Below are 20,458 nucleotides of genomic sequence, written 5' to 3'. Positions count from 1 at the left end.
ATAAGTTATGCAGCTATAGTGCGACCATTTTAAGGTGACATTCGCCCGCCGAGTGTAAACAGCAGGGCTGCACCCATGTTTTGTGCTTCTGTGGAAACAGTACTGACATATTGTCATCGGCGTCGACAGTCATTTTTGTATTGTGAGAGTCATACCGAGACATGAGGATGATCCACGGTTAGTCTCTTCACTCCTTTCAAAACAAGCATTTGGTTATGGTTACGGTGCAATTCCTCCCAGAGATGGGCGATGTCGTGAACCAGGTAATTCAGGCCAGATGTCAGCAGGTAACCACATTTAAAAACACAGCCCACCTAAAAAAACAGTGAATAAAACCGCACCACGGCAGAGTCTCCGCGTAATATTGCTAAATACATTGTATTTTGTACTGAGGTCCTACACTTCACCCTATAATTGTCTAGCTGTGAAATTTTGTGGTGCAATAAACAGGGATTTCTAGAAACGAATGACAATCCTATAACGCATAGAAAGTGTGTACTCTACATTGCAGTTGTGCGGGATCGGAGGTGTGCACGTGTCACATCAATTTGCCCCCATCCCCATGCGGACGTTTATGGAATAGGCTGGGGTGATACAGGAAGCAAGCTCCAGCTGATAACCGCCACGGAAAGAGGAGCACTCCCGAATGAACTGGCATTCCCATCTAGTGCCATAAAATTTTTTAATACGCTTCCTGCAACGTACTGCAACGCTACTCTCCTGGTATATAGTGGGGTTCCTTTTCCTCGAAGAAATCGTTGGTAGAGAGTGCTAGGCATCAGAACTTCATCTCCGATTCTACCACAAAGAACACGATCACAGCCGGCCGGGCTGGCCGAGCGGTTCTAGGCGCTACAGTCTGGAACCGCGCGACCGCTACGGTCGCAGGTTCGAATCCTGCTTGGGGCATGGATGTGTGTGATGTCCTTCGGTTAGTTAGGTTTAAGTAATTCTAAGTTACAGGGGACTGGTGACCTTAGAAGTTAAGTCCCATAGTGCTCAGAGCCATTTGAACCATTTTTTGAACACGATCACAGCACGGGGAAATTAAACGGTAGCCCATCTCTGGAGAAACATATGTGAAATTTTTTTGATCTTGCAATTAATATTTGGATTAGCTTATGTATCTTTGTAGCAAAGAATAATGCCGTATGATACTGAAGTACACACATCAAAAAAAGTTTTGCATCACCTTCATTCCGTTAGTTTCGGGACCCTACAGAAAATCGGAGTACAGATAAACATAAACATTTCTAACCTTCCTAATGCTCGTGAAAACCACACATTGCATATTGTACCACCATACAGCTAGAACTTCAAAGATAGTGGTCCAGATAGCTGTACACACCGGTACCTCTAATACCCAGCAGCACGTCCTCTTGCATTGATGCATGCCTGCATTCGTCGTGGCATACTATCCACAATTTCATCAAGGCACTGTTGGCGCAGACTGTCCCACTCCACAACGACGATTCCGCGTAGATCCCCCAGAGTTATTAGTGGATCACGTCGTCCATAAACAGCCCTTTACAATCCATCCCAGGCATGTTCGACAGGGTCCATGTCTGGAGAGGATGCTGGCCACTCTAGTCGAGCGATGTTATTATGCTGAAGGAAGTTATTCACAAGACGTGCAAGATGGGGGCGCCAATTGTCGTCCCTGAAGACAAATTCCTCGCCAACATGCTGCCAATGTGGTGGCACTATCAGTCGAAGGATGGCATTCACGTATCGTTCAGCCGTTACGGCGCCTTCCACGGCCAACAAAGGCGTACGTCGCCCCCACATAATGCCACAACAAAACAGCAGGGTATCTCCACCTTTCTGCACTCGTTGGACGGCGTGTGTCTCAAACGTTCAGCCTGACCGGGGTACCTCCAAACATGTCTCCGACGATTGTCTGGTTGAATGCATATGCGACACTCATCGGTGAAGAGAACGTGGTGCCAGTCCTGAGCGGTCCATTCGGCATGTTGTTGGGCCCGTCTGTACCGCGCTGTATGGTGTCGTGGTTGCAAAGATGGACCTCTCCATGGACGTCGGAAGTGAAGTTGCGCATCATGCAGCCTATTGTGCACAGTTTGAGTTGTGACACGACGTCCTGTGGCTACACGAAAAGCATTATTCAACATGGTGGCGTTGCTGTCAGGATTCCTCCGAGCCATAATCCGTAGGCAGCGGTCATCCACTGCAGTAGTAGCCCTTGGGTGGACTGAGTGAGGCATGTCATCAACAGTTTCTGTCTCTCTGTATCTCCTCCATGACCGAAAAACATCGTTTTAGTTCAATCCGAGACGCCTGGACGCTTCCCTTGTTGAGAGTCCTTCCTAGCACAAAGTAACAATGCGGACGCGATCAAACAGCGGCATTGACCATCTAGGCATGGTTGAACTACAGAACTCCTACCTGGTGGAATGACTGGAACTGATCGGCTGTCGGACCTCTCCGTCTAATAGGTGCTGCTCATGTATGGCTGTTTACATCTTTGGTCGGGTTTAGTGAAATCTCTGAACAGTCAAAGGGACTGTGTTTGTGATACAATATCCACAGTTAACGTAAATCTTCAAGAATTCTGGGAACCGGGGTAATGCAAAACTTCCAGAGTGAGATTTTTACTCTGCAGCAGAGTCTGCGCTGATATGAAACTTCCTGGCAGACTAAAACTGTGTGCTCGACCGAGACTCGAACTCGGGACCTTTGCCTTTCGCGGGCAAGTGCTCTACCAACTGAGCTACCGAAGCACGACTCACGCCCCGTCCTCACAGCTTTACTTCTGCCAGTATCTCGTCTCCTACCTTCCAAACTTTACAGAAGCTCTCCTGCGAACCTTGCAGAAGTAGCACTCCTGAAAGAATGGATATTGCGGAGACATACATGGCTTAGCCACAGCCTTCGGTAGCTCAGATGGTAGAGCACTTGCCCGCCAAAGGCAAATGTCCCGAGTTCGAGTCTCGGTCGGGTACGCAGTTTTAATCTGCCAGGACGTTTCAATGCACAACTTTTTTGGTTGTGTGTATTGAAATCAGAGTAAATAATAATACGAATGCTAATTTGAGCCTACGAGCACGTTCTGGAAGTCATGAAATAAGTTTTAAAAATCTGTGTCATTGAAGCATTATGTATTCTATTTGAAAATGGGCAGAGTACGTATAGAAGACGCCATATATAATATTACATGGAGATGCAAGATATTGAGGTAAAGGGTAGAGAAACGACTAAAATCGTTTAACAGTTAACAGACATCTGGACCAGATGACGTACACGTAAGACACTTCAGTGATTATTTAGAATAATTTTGTTTTTCCTAAGTCGCTGGAAGATCGAATTGCATCAAGGGATCAGAAAATAGGTCAGCTAATTCCTGTTTTTTTAAAATATTCATTGGACTGATGATCGTAATTGTAGACCCACATAGGAGACGTCGATCTGTCGCAGAACTATGGTAACTATGATTACGCATTACAACCTTTTTGGAGAATGCAAACCTTCCCTACAAAAATAAACAGGTACGAACAGACACCATACATGACTAGGCTCATTCTGTTCCTCCCTGAGATCCAAGTGCCATAGACAACGGCACTGAGGTTGATGTCATGTTCGTTGATTAGCGGAAGGACCAGATTTGTGACTGTATTCAGGAATTCCTAACTAGTCGTTCGTGACGAAATCTAAAGATATCAAAGTGATCTTGGAATTACCCCTAGGGAATGTGATAAGGCTATTCTCGTTTACAATATCATCTTTAAGCTCTATTGGATAAAGTCAAAAGTTCCGTCAAGCTGTTCGCAGACGATGTTGTTCTCCATGTAAAGGTTGCAACGTTAGAATGCTGCAGGGAATTAACGAAGACCTGCATTAGGTTCACGATTGGTGTAGGGTCTGGCAGTTGTCCTCCAACGTAAATAAATGAGATGTATTGCCACCAAATTGGCGAAGAGATTCGTTAGTGTTCTATTATACCAATGGCAATGAATCACAGGAAGAGTAAAGACTGTAGAACGCACAGGAATAACTATGAGCAGTGACATAAAAAGGAATGACAACATTCAAGTAGAAAAAGCCAAGCCAGGCTGAAATTCGTTGGAAGAATCTTTAGAAAATAAAATTTACCCATGAGAGAGGTATCTTACATAGCAGTCGTTCCACTATTCATTGAAACTGAGATGTGTATAAATAAAACGACAAAGGATGCAAGATCGCCCAGATCGGCAACCCCTTCGACATCCTTCAGATGAGTGGCACTACGGCAGAACGCTGCAGCTCTGAGCAAGCAAAATCTGAGTTGAGTCGAAGGGGTTGCCTTCCCACAGGCGCCTAGGATATGGTCAATGGTTGAGTCCCTACAGTACATTTCTGAAGTGCTTCACAAAGGCTTCCATGTGGCACCGAGGATGTTGGCGATTGGGGGAGATACCAGAGAGATCATTTGCCCTTTCACTCATGCATGTGTCACTGTCTCACTCCTCAGTGAGCTCGCTGTAGAAGGGCATGGAACAGGAGGGCTGGAAAAGGTTCAGATCAAGATGGAATTTCGTAGAATAGTTTTAAACGATCCCTAGCAGTTCTACCAGAACAAAAATGCAGTCACACGACACGCCAAAGTGATCACATCCTATTCGATGGTGTTCCAGTGCCACGATACTCTTAGAGATGGACTGAATCGTCCAGAGCGTTTCTGCAGTGGCAAATGTTGTCAAGAAGATCGTTCTGTTGCACATCGCACTGCAAAGCTTCGTTTTCGACAGAGAAATGTGTACAAATGAAGATCTCAGTCCAAGGGGTGATTTCATTGACGCATTTTATGTCACCTCCAGCCTTTGTGAGCGGCAGATTTACTGAAATGTTTTCCCCAGCCACCTGCAAGACATCCACGTGATTTCAAAGCTGGGGGTCGTGATTGTGACTTCTGTCTCAGAAGCATCAAACGAAGGGATGAGATGTGGAAAAGGCGGCGTTATGGTGAAATTTAATGCCAATGTGACTTCATTAACTCACCTTACACCACACATGAACTTCTGAATTTTGATATTTTTTCGCTTTTTTTATATTTTTTCGCTTTTTTCGACATCTTGCTGTTTGAAGTGTCGCCGACGCTGAGGGCGTCTTCGTGGGGTGTCACGCTTTTACACCGCTACAGAGGTAGTTTGTAGGCATCTTAAAGCCAAATTTCAAACTTCTGCATCGCAATGGAGGAAATGACGAGGTTCAAATAAGAGACTATTTAGTTCTTTGGCGCAATGTGTTTTTGTCCTGTGTACTCGGAATAATTACTGCTGCAGCAAATATGTATTAGGAATCCCTATAAACATTAACGTCTTTTCTATACATAAGGGATGATCAACAAGTTACCGTTTGATGGAGTTGCTGCAGTGTACATGCAGCCCAGAGCAACTCTCCGATATTAACACCAATATGTAGGCAGGAGGTTAGTGCGGCACCCGAATGGAAACTTTTTGATCGCCCCTTGTATTCTGATGTATATATAGAAAACAAGAAATGCACAAATAACTAGAAAAATAATCAAAAGTTAATAGTAATATTTTATGAAATAAGTACTGTACAGTACTTTTAATTTTCAATCCTCCTCGTCGCGCAAGCGACGTTGCTACCAGAGATATCTTCGGTTTTCTAAAAACTCTCGAACGAATAAAATTGTAAGTGATTGTTAGAAGTGCGGAAAATTCCTTGAGAAAAAGGAGGAAGTTCCATTACAGAGCAGACTAATTACTATCAACTTTTTTTAGCGAGCTGAGGGCCAATATGAGGACGCAGCAAATCAAGACGATTACGTGTTTAAGATGTTAGCCACGCTGGGCTAATAGTAAAGTATCCATTCCCCTGTTTATGTGGTAAATCTGGAAGTAAGAGACCAAGTTGACGCCAAAGAAGAAGGAATCTTTCGACATATAAAAAACAAAGGAATACCGAGGATCATCGAAGAATTACTGACCATCCGAGCTATCATTCGTTGCACAAATACATCTCTGAGGTGTACGAAAAGTGGGTACATCAAACGCAACAAAAGACTTTTTGTCCTCCAGCACATCCACGCCAACAAACGATAGAAAAGGCTTAAGTTGGGCACTTTCCAAACGTGACTGCAATGAAGTGTACTTCTTCTTTACACTGGATTATCAAAACAAAGAAATTAATCCAAGCGAAAAATTAAAAAAAAAAATTATTCTCAACAGTGGAATTATTACTTTGAATATTAAAATTATGTTAAAATTGAAGTTATTACGATAAAAAATTTAAGGATATGCTTGTTCGTCAACATAATATGATTAATTTATGATTTTCGATTGAGTCCACCATTCTTCATCAGATTCGTGTTCAGCACATTAAATCCATTACATCGTATTCTGTTCACATTGATAAATTTTTCAATTTTGGCCATATTTTCTGCAGTTTTGACCTGGTGTTTATGGATAAAATGACAATGGTACCAGAAGTATACCTCGTCACCTACCGTAAGGTAGCTTGTAGATGTAGCTGTAGATTACTCAGTTTTAAGACTGTAATGCCGCGTATGTTAATTTCTGTTTTATTGTTTGACGTGAAAATGTCTTTGCTGAGGAATTGCTGCACATACATGATATCCTTCCGAGCCGTAACAAGCGTTTATAGTTATCCAGAGACAAAAGAGAGACAAAAGTTGTCATTTTAGAACTTTCCGTTGTCGTTAAAGCAAACTACAATGGTTATTTTTTAATCCTTCTGGTGATATAAGATGTTACGTTAAACTTAAATTTTTCCTTGATTTATATCTGTTTATGGAAGAGCAGAAACACTTAATACGTAATAACTTGATACTACCTAGCCGAAATCTTTAACTCAAAGTGAAAAAAACTATGGCCGTAAACTCATATTCGAAATCTATTTCTTCCATCTTCATAAGTTTAGTTACTTCCTCGGGAAACTCCGTATGACATTTCACGTACGTTCTTGTATATCACTATACCTTTAAACAACTGCTCTCGAACAACTGTCGATAAATCACAACACCGTACTGTGCTTCACTATTTACATCTGTGAAAAATTAATCATGCTCTTATGAACTTATGCGGGGTAAAATGTATAACCACGAATTTACATAAGACGGGACCTTATCTGCGTATTACCTCTGCATCCAATTACCAAAGTGTTATTTATTTATCTGCTTCTTAGGTCTTATAAACCACCAACTAGCTACATTTCAAGAGATTATATAATAGAAGTGCTATGAAGACTGATCTGTCATAACGTCATTTAATCCTAAAAAAATCTGATGTGGGGTAGAACGGGTTGGATCAGAAACAAGTATTAATAATCAAAAATGTGAACTGTGTCATCAGAGATTCCAGTTCAAACATGCCCGGTATAGATATATTGGTAGCAAATAAAATCCGTAAGTTGACCAACTCTTGGCAGAAAATATTGACGATCGGACCTGAGATCTCAATAAACAAATAAATTTCATGATGGTTCATGACACATACAATGGGCAACAAAGACTGAATAACGTAGTACTCACATGAATCTCTGCTACTGCTTTCACCCACGAAGTCGTATGCTGCGCGCACGTTTGTATGCATTACCGGATTCCACTTTCACCATTCTTTTCTTGACTTAGTACCCACCTATATGTAAATGAGCAGTCATATCTCATCGAGAATGTGTTATTTCGGATTAAGTCAGAGAGGTTTCACACATCGCAGCTGACAGTCATTGAGACTATATCTCCATTCTGACCCTAATTCATTGTTTGGTTACTCTCTGGCGGAACGGTATTCTTTAACGGCTACTTAAACGTCTGCTGGTAAAACAAGCACCCGAGATATTTGTTTTCTTTCTTGCCACAAATATTTGGCTGGTTTTCCAGAATACGTTGCAATTTCAGAGAGTCTGGTTAGATCCCTACTAAACCCTACAGTTTAATTTGCTAGGAATGAAACGACCAAAACTAACATCTATATTCTTCCTTGTCAAAAACATTTGCCTGTTTATTTCCGAATGTATCGCAACTTCCGAGGGTACTGTTAGACGGGAACTTACGAACACAATTTAAAGTTCAGCGTTGGAAACGAGCAACAATGACAATAATATTCTTGTTTTTCACAATTAATATAAAGGGGGAAAGATAGATTCCCTGGAAACATTGTTTCACCTGAATCTCGGTGCGACATGCTACCACAAAATTCGATAGCGGGTGAAAACTATGGAACGTCATTCTGATGTCACCTCGCAGCAAACGGCGGGTGGAACGGACACCACCCTTCTTTTGAGTGACCTATGCTATCAAGTAATAAATTCGTGAATAACTTCTTCGCTAACTATGTAACACGATATAGTAGTGAGGTTTTTACAATCAAGTTGCGTTCATTTCGAAGCACCCGTGTGGACTCCGCTTAAATTGAATAAAGAACGCTCATTCCCCAGAAACACAAATTCTAAAACTTCTCCCGAGGAAATTAAATTCTAAGAAAACCCTCTTTTGTCTTCTCTTTCTACGTTTTATTTATTGCTTTCATTTTTGACATGCTAGCGAGAAGAACCTTCTTCAGCTTTGCGTAAGAACTTCACACAGCACATTTTGCTCCTCGTAAATTTTCTTCAGTCGTTTTAATACCATTAAAAATGTGTCAAAAATGTATTACAAATGGCGAAGAGGGTAAAATACGCCACTAGCCTATAGTAACAAGAAAAATTATGAAATTTTGTGGTAGTATACAGGCAAACAATTACAGTAAGTTAATTTCGATTTGTGGATATCGATAAATGGCAGAATTTGCGGTACCTTCGAAAACCTATTTTCGAGATCAGTTTTTATTAGCATCTGTACAGGTATCATCGAAAGAAACTAAACAATTGCCTCACCTCGACAGTAATATGTGACTCTAGAATAATTCATTGTAAGTAGTCTACATTTAATTTTAAATTTCCTCGCAATTGAAGAAAACTTCTTTTGACGAGAATTTTGAAATATACTGTAGTTTCGACTCATTGTCACCACTACATATTAAACTGAGTGCTTGGAGTACAGATAAATAAGTTGTCCTATAATCAGTTATCAAATAGGCTGTAGTAAACAAGCTGTGTTGAAATTCAGTGTGCTTATACGCGTCACGGCGATTACATGACGACATCATCCTTCAGAGGAACTGCTACATTTCCCTGAGAGTGGCAGCAGTGTAGTTCAGTTTGTGAGAGTTTCAGGATCCAAGCGCCAGAGTTTCAGGATAACGATATCCCTGCGTCTTTCAGTTATTATTGTAGCTTCTCTGTGCTGGCATTCGCCAGTCGGAATTGCCACTCTCGCCTGGTACTTCATTGAATCTGAGCTGGCCTGCTGATTCTTGTTTCTTTTTCGCAGTAGTAGACAGCACATTCCTGGAGCGGTCTGCCTTGGCGGTTTTGGGCACGGCGCCGTGCTCGCACTCAACCGCCACGTACTGCCAGTTGACGCCGCGTGCAAATGGCATCATGATAAGTCTGTGTGAAATGTCATCATTTGCATCACAACATATCTGAATTAATACGTTAAAACGGTATTAAGTAAACAGCGATGCACAACGGTACTTCCACCATTACATTATAATACTGACGTGCATAATTGGCTCAAATGGTTCAAATGACACTGAGCACTATGGGACTTAACGTCTGAGGTCATCAGTCCCCTAGAACTTAGAACTACTTAAACCTAACTAACCTGCCCGAGGCACGATTCAAACCTGCGACCGTAGCGGTCGCGCGGTTCCAGACTGAAGCGCCTAGAACCGCTCGGCCACACGGCCGGCACGTGCGTAATTAACATGATAATAACAAAGAACATAGAAAGCGGTTCTTTTTTGTGTCTTGTCGTATAATTCAACACTACTACGCTCTGGGGTCTCATTGACTGCAGTAGGATTTTCTTCAGTAATGAGTCCGCTTCGAACTGACTTCCGATGACCAGGGAAGACGTGTCTGAATACGACCAGGAAAATGGTGGGGTAGCAATCTTAGTGTCGCCCTGCCAGGCCCGACAAGCAGGAGTGAGGGTCTGGAGCAGGACCCCTCTGGTTGTAACACGTAACACCGTTAGAGCACAGTGGTACGACGGCAACATTCTAGGCTCCATTTTTTTGCCTTTCATGGCAGCCATGCTGAGGGTATACGAGGTGCGGCTAGAAAAAAACCGGACTGATGCTGGAAAAAAACATTTATTTACAATTATTTACAATTTCATGTTATATCCTTCAATGTACTCTCATCCTCGGTCTCTACACCGCTCCATACGAATTTTCCACTGTTCATAGCAATGCTGCAGATCATTTTCGGTAAGTCCATACATTACTTCCGCCGCTTTTTCTTTTACTGCTTCAACAGTCTCAAATCTAGTTCCTTTCAAAGCTGACTTGACTTTAGGGAAAAGAAAAAAGTCACAGGGGGCCAAATCAGGTGAGTAGGGTGGATGATCTAAGATGGGAATGTTGTGTTTTGCCAAGAACGTCTTCACTGACAACGCACTGCGAGCTGGGGCATTGTCTTGGTGAAGGATCCATGACTCTTTTCTCCACAAATCGTTCCGTTTTCTCCGTACTCGCTCACGTAGGGTAGCCAGGACGCTAATGTAGTAATGCTGATTTAGTGTTTGTCCCTCTGGTACCCAATCAATGTGCACAATCCCTTTGATGTCAAAAAAAAAACAATCATCATTGCCTTGAATTTCGATTTTGACATTCGTGCTTTTTTTGTCGTGGAGAACCAGGAGTTTTCCAATGCATCGATTGTCGTTTAGTTTCGGGATCGTAAGTAAAAAACCACGATTCATCGCAAGTAATAACATTTTGTAAGAAGGTGGGATCACTTTCAATGTTTTCCAGGATGTCAGAACAAATCATTCTACGGCGTTCCTTCTGTTCAATTGTGAGACACTTTGGAACCATTTTTGAACACATTTTGTTCATGTTGAAACTTTCATGAAGAATCTGCCTAACACTTTCCTTGTCAACTCCTGTTAACTCAGACACTGCTCTGATTGTTAAACGGCGATCTTGTCGAACAAGTTTACCGATTTTTTCAATGTTTGCATCAGTTTTTGCTGACAATGGTCTGCCAGTGCGAGTGTCATCACTGGTGTCTTCGCGGCCATCTTTAAATCGTTTAAACCACTCAAACACTTGTGTTCGCAATAAACAATCATCGCCGTGCACTTGTTGTAACATTACAAACGTTTCACTTGCAGATTTTCCTAGTTTGAAACAAAATTTGATGTTAACACGCTGTTCTTTCTGTACACTCAACATTTTCCGACGCACAGACAAAACGTCAACTACTTAAAACAGACGCCACGGGCAGACTGAGTGCAGGAGGCAGATGAAACTCGAGCAGTAGGCGGAGCGAGAGTCACGTGACAGGCCACGCGACTTTCAGCCTTATTGCATTCGTTTTATTGTTTCACCAGTACTAGTCCGGTATTTTTCTAGCCACACCTCGTATACAGCACAATAACGCTGGCCCGCATACGGCGAGAGTTTCTGCTGCCTATCTTCGTGATTGTCAAGCCTCACCGTGGCCAGCAAGGTCGTCGAAGGTTTGTATCACTATGGGCAGGGCCGTCCAACAAGCTCGGTATTTTGACGATCTAAAGTGCCAGTTCGACCAAATCTGGCACGATATCCCTCAGGCAGTCACCCAACAACTCTATCAGTGAATGCCAAGCCGAATAACAGCCTGCATAAGAGCCAGAGGTGGACCAACACTTTACCGACTTGCTCAATTTGCAAAGATCTTTATCTTGAATAAATCATCAAATTTTTCTGAAATCGTAATCATTTGTTTGTCTCTGTACAAGTACATAACAATTTCTGTTCGATTCGGACAATTCCTTCGTTGTGCGTCTTTTTTTTTTTTCCTTACAGTGTACATGTGAATTTCTTAATATACCAAGTGGCTGATGACCCTGCAGTGTGGTCCCGTTCTCTCCAAACCAAACAACCACTCTAATATACCTCTTATTTACACCACAGAACACGGTCTAGCAAGCAAGCAAGTCGTCGCTATTTGATTCCTTTACGTTTTCTGATGATTTAACAGTTTGCATTTGTGAGGTACCAACGAACGCAAGGTGTGAATAAATCGAAAAGCCTTGCTGATCCCCACTCTCAGCAGCAGGACCTCCTGATCATCTGTCGAAGTCACTCACACTAACTCTTCTCCAAGTGACGTAAGCATTCTCATAGGCACCACAGAGAACTACTTCTTTGCTGTCACGAACATTCCCTCTTAATTTTGTCATCAGGGCGAATGAGCAGATGTATTACGTTCAGGAAAAAGTTCTTTATGTAACCGAGGGAAGACAATTCGAATTCTGCGGTAAGTTGAACATTGTTCCGTAAATATCACGAGAAGGCCGAACATATTGTAGTCTTTCGAACATAACTTTGTAGTATTGTATTAGCCAGCACGGTAGCTCAGCGTGTTCGGTGAGAGGGTTAGCTGCCCTCTGTAATAAAAAAACTGAGTGAATTGATCAAAAACGAACTTCAATGGGCGTCAGGTGACGTCCGCCACGAACATTTGAAACGAACAATAACGAACAAAATGAGATTAAAAAAAAAAAAAAAAAAAAAGGGGTAGCGTCTTTGAATCATAGTCTGACATGTTTTCGGTCCCGGGTTCGATCCCCGCCACTGCCAAAATTTTGATAAATAATCAGCATTGGCGGCCGAAGACTTCCGGCATAAGAGGTCAGCCTCATTCTGCCAACGGCCTTGTCAAAGAGGGCGGCGGAGCGGATAGAGGTTCAGGGCACTCTTTTGTCCTAGGGGTGGGAAATTGCCCCTAAAGGCGAAAGAATCAGCAGTGATCAACGACATGAGGATGCAGAAGGCAATGGAAACCACTGCATTAAAGACACGTAACGTGTATCCACAGGACATGTGGCCTGTAATTGAAGAAGTGTCATGATGATCTCTCCATTGGCAAAAGATTCCGGAATAGTCCCCCATTCGGATCTCCGGGAGGGGACTGCCAAGGGGGAGGTTACCATGAGAAAAAGATTGAATAATTTACGAAAGGATAACGTTCTACGAGTCGGGGCGTGGAATGTCAGAAGCTTGAACGTGGTAGGGAAACTAGAAAATCTGAAAAGGGAAATGCTAAGGCTCAATCTAGATATAGTAGGGGTCAGTGAAGTGAAGTGGAAGGAAGACAAGGATATCTGGTCAGATGAGTATCGGGTAATATCAACAGCAGCAGAAAATGGTATAACAGGTGTAGGATTCGTTATGAATAGGAAGGTAGGGCAGAGGGTATGTTACTGTGAACAGTTCAGTGGCCGGGTTGTTCTAATCAGAATCGACAGCAGACCAACTCCGACAACAATAGTTCAGGTATACATGACGACGTCGCAAGCTGAAGATGAACAGATAGAGAAAGTGTATGAGGATATTGAAAGGGTAATGCAGTATGTAAAGGGCGACGAAAATCTAATAGTCATGGGCGACTGGAATGCAGTTGTAGGGGAAGGAGTAGAAAAACAGGTTACAGGAGAATATGGGCTTGGGACAAGGAATGAAAGAGGAGAAAGACTAATTGAGTTCTGTAACTAGTTTCAGCTAGTAATAGTGAATACCCTGTTCAAGAATCACAAGAGTAGGAGGTATACTTGGAAAAGGTCGGGAGATACGGGAAGATTTCAATTAGATTACATCATGGTCAGAGAGAGATTCCGAAATCAGATACGGGACTGTAAGGCGTACCCAGGAGCAGATATAGACTCAGATCACAATATAGTAGTGATGAAGAGTAGGCTGAAGTTCAAGACATTAGTCCGGAAGAATCAATACGCAAAGAAGTGGGATATGGAAGTACTAAGGAATGACGAGATACGTTTGAAGTTCTCTAACGCTATAGATACAGCAATAAGGAATAGCGCAGTAGGCAATACAGTTGAAGAGGAATGGACATCTCTAAAAAGGGCCATCACAGAAGTTGGGAAGGAAAACATAGGTACAAAGAAGGTAGCTGCGAAGAAACCATGGGTAACAGAAGAAATACTTCAGTTGATTGATGAAAGAAGGAAGTACAAACATGTTCCGGGAAAATCAAGAATACAGAAATAAAAGTCGATGAGGAATGAAATAAATAGGAAGTGCAGGGAAGCTAAGACGAAATGGCTGCACGAAAAATGTGAAGACATCGAAAAAGATATGATTGTCGGAAGGACAGACTCAGCATACAGGAAAGTCAAAACAACCTTTGGTGACATTAAAAGCAACGGTGGTAACATTAAGAGTGCAACGGGTATTCCACTGTTAAATGCAAAGGAGAGAGCAGATAGGTGGAAAGAATACATTGAAAGCCTCTATGAGGGTGAAGATTTGTCTGATGTGATAGAAGAAGAAACAGGAGTCGATTTAGAAGAGATAGGGGATCCAGTATTAGAATCGGAATTTAAAAGAGCTTTGCAGGACTTACGGTTAAATAAGGCAGAAGGGATAGATAACATTCCATCAGAATTTCTAAAATCATTAGGGGAAGTGGCAACAAAACAACTATTCACGTTGGTGTGTAGAATATATGAGTCTGGCGACATACCATCTGACTTTCGGAAAAGCATCATCCACACAATTCCGAAGACGGCAAGAGCTGACAAGTGCGAGAATTATCGCACAATCAGCTTAACAGCTCATGCATCGAAGCTGCTTACAAGAATAATATACAGAAGAATGGAAAAGAAAATTGAGAATGCGCTAGGTGACGATCAGTTTGACTTTAGGAAAAGTAAAGGGACGAGAGAGGCAATTCTGACGTTACGGTCAATAATGGAAGCAAGGCTAAAGAAAAATCATGACACTTTCATAGGATTTGTCGACCTGGAAAAAGCGTTCGACAATATAAAATGGTGCAAGCTGTTCGAGATTATGAAAAAAGTAGGGGTAAGCTATAGGGAGAGACGGGTCATATACAATATGTACAACAACCAAGAGGGAATAATAAGAGTGGACGATCAAGAACGAAGTGCTCGTATTAAGAAGGGTGTAAGACAAGGCTGTAGCCTTTCGCCCCTACTCTTCAATCTGTACATCGAGGAAGCAATGATGGAAATAAAAGAAAGGTTCAGGAGTGGAATTAAAATACAAGGTGAAAGGATATCAATGATACGATTCGCTGATGACATTGCTATCCTGAGTGAAAGTGAAGAAGAATTAAATGATCTGTTGAACGGAATGAACGGTCTAATGAGTACACAGTATGGTTTGAGAGTAAATCGGAGAAAGACGAAGGTAATGAGAAGTAGTAGAAATGAGAACAGCGAGAAACTTAACATCAGGTTTGATGGTCACGAAGTCAATGAAGTTAAGGAATTCTGCTACCCAGGCAGTAAAATAACCAATGACGGACGGAGCAAGGAGGACATCAAAAGCAGACTCGCTATGGCAAAAAAGGCATTTCTGGCCAAGAGAAGTCTACTAATATCAAATACCGGCCTTAATTTGAGGAAGAAATTTCTGAGGATGTACGTCTGGAGTACAGCATTGTATGGTAGTAAAACATGGACTGTGGGAAAACCGGAACAGAAGAGAATCGAAGCATTTGAGATGTGATGCTATAGACGAATGTTGAAAGTTAGGGGACTGATAAGGTAAGGAATGAGGAGGTTCTACGCAGAATCGGAGAGGAAAGGAATATGTGGAAAACACTGATAATGAGAAGGGACAGGATCATAGGACATCTGCTAAGTCATGAGGGAATGACTTCCATGGTACTAGAGGGAGCTGTAGAGGGCAAAAACTGTAGAAGAAGACAGAGATTGGAATACGTCAAGCAAATAATTGGGACGTAGGTTGCAAGTGCTACTCTGAGATGAAGAGGTTAGCACAGGAAAGGAATTGGTGGCGGGCCGCATCAAACCAGTCAGTAGACTTATGACCAAAAAAAAAAAAAAAGTCTTTGGAACAAAAGACTTCATCATACAGTCTTTTGACGCCTTCCACACTTGTAAGCAGATGATTCAGCTTCTGCTGAAGTAAACAGGTTGTTGCTGAGTAACTTTCTTAATTCACACTGTCACGCCTTGCAACTGAGTGCCGTTAATTAAACGCACGACGGGGATGGGAAAAACCTTCCTTAAACTCAGTAGCTCACTAGCTCTAACGCGACAGTGCCGATGTTGTTCCTGATTTCTCGGATGGTTTGCTATCCAGTTCATAGTGAATAAGCTCGTCGTATTCTCTAAAAGCACTTGTCACACGCATTATCTGGATCAAAAGAATCGGGACATCTATTAGTGGACATTAGTATGGGGTGCCTTTACGACGGCTTCAACTCTGCTGTGGACACTTTTAGTAAGGCGTCGGAATGTCTGTGGAGAAATGGCAGCCGAAACCAAAGAAGGTAGCGATGTTGGGCGCTGGGCTCTGGAACTAAGTTGACCTGTCTCATCCCAAAGGTGTTCCACTGGGTTCAGGTAAAGACTGTGAACGGGCCAGTACACTTCGGGAACGTTACAGTCTACAAAGCATTTTCTCATAGACGCTGCTTAATGACAGGGTGCATTGTCATGCTGATACAGTCATCGTCTCTGAACTGTTCCTCTGTTGTACGCAGTATATATTTCCGCATTTAGCGTTTTCTTAAACGCAATAAGTGGACCACACACAAACTACGAACAACAGACCCACATCGTACCACCATCTCCTTTGTACTTCACTGTTGGCTCTACACGCAATGCCAGGTAAGGTCTCAAAGCCTTCGGCACACCCAAACTCAGCCAGGGGTTTAGCACAGGATATAGCACGATCCATCGTTGCAAGACACTTGTTCAGAATCATCCACTGTCCAATGGTGTCGTTTTTAAACCACCCCCACCGTTGCATAGCCAGTACTACAGAAATGTGTGGCTTATGACGAGCTGCTCGACCATTGTACCCTATTCTTTATAACTCTCTGTGCACAGTAACTGCGATAGTTGAACTGCTGGTGCGCTCTGGAGCACACGAGTGACTCATTTCGCCGATTTAAGATTTTTTTACAACTATTCTTCACAATTGTCAACGGGCAGTGGATGTCAGTATATGAAATTTGCTGGTCTTGTTTAGTTGCGGTTGTACCTTTGCGTATCACGTCACTAAGTGTCGACTTGAGCAGCTTTTATGAATCTCTTACTCAGGTGACATCCAATGTCTAGTCCAGGTCCGAAGTCACTGATCTCTCCTGATCGCCCATTCTGTTGTTACTGCTTCTCTTCTGACGATGATGATGATGAAGAAGATGATGATGTTTGGTTTGTGGGGCGAAAAGATATTTTGTGGAAACCTTCATATTTTCTGATTCTCATCACTTTGATCTTCCGTATGTTTCTCGTCATTCCATACCCTTCTCCAACTTTTACTATGCTCCTCATGTCGTATTTTAGTTCTTCCCCTGATTCAGTCAACACTATCTAAATATCTCCGTCATTAATTTTGTTCACCCGTTTCTCCTTCTAGGATTACACCTGAGACACGGTGACACCCCACACCTTCGTCTAACACGATTTCCAATATCCGTCTCATCCGGGTCTTCATCCCCAATCCTTACTACCACTTGCTGTTTTTTGTAACTTTCTGTCCTTTCCGTTTATATCAACAACTGTTAAGGCCTTTCCAAGCTCCTTTTTTCCGATCAACGTATCTCCGCCGACTTGTAGTATTCTTTGACCTACCATCCTGAGCCATCCAATAGGGTCTCCTGTTTCTTCTCCTTTCCTGAATCGAATATAGATGATGATGTTTGGTTTGTAGGGCCCTCAACTGCGCGGTAATCCGCGCACGTACGAAGTACCAATTTTTACACAGTCCAATTTTTTACACAGTTCAATCTAGCCAATGTCACGAATGATGATGATGATGACGAAATGATGAGGACGGCACAAACACCCAGTCCTGGGCAGAGAAAAATCCTCAACCCGGCTGGGAATCGAACCCGGGACCACGTGATCCAGAGGCAGTAACGCTAGCCACAAGACCAGGAGCTGCGGACTTACATAACACTCCCCGCTTGTTTTTCTATTTATGGAGTGATCTCTCACAACATCCAGTGGTTAGTACCGCATTACACAGCGCTGTTCACATCCTTTTGATCAGCTAGTGTATGCGAAATCAATAGAACTCACGTCCTTTATCTCCTGCTCTAAAATAATATTCTGTATAGGTAGATGATATCATAAAAATGCAGCAGCACCATTGATGTGTAATGCTGACGACCATAAATCTAGTAGCGACCCTTATTCAGCATTACATTATGATTATGTTAATGATTATGCTTTTTTGAAAGTTAATTCTGGTTCCCGGCTTGCTGATTGCAGTCAAGTGCTATGTCTACGAGTTCGAAAGACGCTGTTGCAACAAGAACAGCCACCATGAAGAAGATCTAGGTTGTTTTACGCGAGGAAGAGAAAGTATTTCTTCAGTTCTGAAGTGGTGTTTTCGATTACGTTCTCTAGCTTTCGATCTCCTTACTGTCAGCATTGTGATGTGAGCCACAATTGTTACCAGTAACAAATAACTAATCTGCAGAGGAACGTTTGTGATATTTTCAATAGAATTTGTGTTTATAGTTGACTAAATCGTCACGTCTAATACATTAGTTTTCATTCTTTTAGCATGTTGTCAGTGTAGTTTGCATCTTTTCTGTGACTCTGGTGATTTTCAGTTTAGGAGAAGAAACATAGCTTTCGTAGCAGCAAATAATGATTTTCGGAATGATGCTAATGCCCGAGTTATGAACAGAATCTACAGAACTATCACTGCCGTCGAGGAAAGAGTAATAGAAGAATCGGTTTATGGGCTAATACGTTGCTTATTAACGAGGGCATGTCTGCATGCGTTTCCCTGGGTATACACTATACTTGCTACACTTTCTCTCTTTGATATTGTGCGATGTGGATGAGTTGACCGGAAGTAGTTTCCAAATGAAAAAAGTTCTGCGAGTACAAAGCACGTGCTTCCGCTTCGTTGTTCCGGTAAAAAACACGAAAGACTTGGGCGTCTAGCGATCTTTCTTGCAGCAAGTTTCTCACGTAATAATATTCGATACTAGGAATACTTTCAACATATCTTGTTTCTCAACCGACATCTTGTAATAATCCGAGCATCAAAGGGAGTGACAGGAAGTTTCTTAGAAGCCGAGAGTTGGTGGCTTACGTTGTTATGAGAAAGGTTGAATAGATTTGTTATATCTGTATGTAATGAACTGCCGCCGTGGATCACGTGTTGCTGTGTGTGTAGATAATAATCCATCTGTCCCATGTAGTTACCGCAGTGTCACTAAAATTTCGTTCAGAAGCACTCGTTTCGTTGTGGTCGCGATGAGAACTTCTTGGTTTCGTATTTAATGAATGAATAAGAAAACTATTCACATGTTGCCCAACCTTTACGTATTTTCTGTAAAGGGAACACTGGTGCAGTACTCTTGGAAAATTGCAAGACACTGAGCCAGATTTTCACATGTGCGGTGTTTTTCTTATCTATGCATGTACCGAGAACTATTATCAGCTATTGCTCTAACTGAACTCCGCAGAATAAACTTTATTTAATGCAGTTATTATTATTATTATTATTATTATTATTATTATAACAGACCGTTATTCTGGCTCATACATATTTTATCATGTCTTGCTTTCATAAGCGCGTTCTTATTTTTTACTGCAAATCTGAATTACTAGTCCACATGCATAATCAAACGATCCATTGATGATTACACAGTTGAGCCGAAACAAAAGTCCAAAAAGAGGCTTTTGCCTGTTTGTGCACATCGAGGATTTTTTTATGTTGACTTTTCCGGGAGCTCACAGAATCCCTGTCACGAGGATATACATTTATTTTTTGTGCCATTGGTGGATCAATAACCCATTAACCGGGGCTTCATTATATTCCGATTGTTCAGTGTATAGTATTCGAAGTACGCTTAGCATATGAAGATCGTAGGCGCATAAGAGACGGTACATACTAAATACGAGGGGATTTCAAAAAGTAAGATGCACTTTATACACATTACTATGAACAGCCAAGTGACTTTTATTGGGAAATGAGATAGATTCATCAAATTGTTTTTCAACATAGTCATTAAGTCTCTACGAGGAACAGTCGGAACGTTCTGGCGATCGTTCAGTTACGCGGAGAAAGAAATCTTCATCGCTGGAAAACCTAAGACTGCTGCAAATCAGATCCTCGACTGCCTGGAGATTGTCGTTCGTGATCATTGTCGGTGGCCTTTCTTCCCGATTAACATCACCCACTCCCGTGTGGCCTTGGTCAAATTATTGGCACCATTTCACTGTGGTCGGACGTGACACTGCATCTGGTCTACATACCGCCAGAATTTCAAGGTAAGTCAGTGTGCAACTTAGACATTTTGCCACGAGAACCATACTGTCCCGTGTACTTCAACTCGGAGTACCTTTCCATTTGCCGCATCATGTCCCACAATATGATGTGCCTGTTCTTCGTAC

Source organism: Schistocerca nitens, chromosome 1 (assembly GCF_023898315.1).
Source record: "Schistocerca nitens isolate TAMUIC-IGC-003100 chromosome 1, iqSchNite1.1, whole genome shotgun sequence".
Taxonomy (NCBI): domain Eukaryota; kingdom Metazoa; phylum Arthropoda; class Insecta; order Orthoptera; family Acrididae; genus Schistocerca; species Schistocerca nitens.
The sequence above is the reverse complement of the archived record's forward strand: the minus strand, read 5'-3'. Positions refer to the sequence as shown.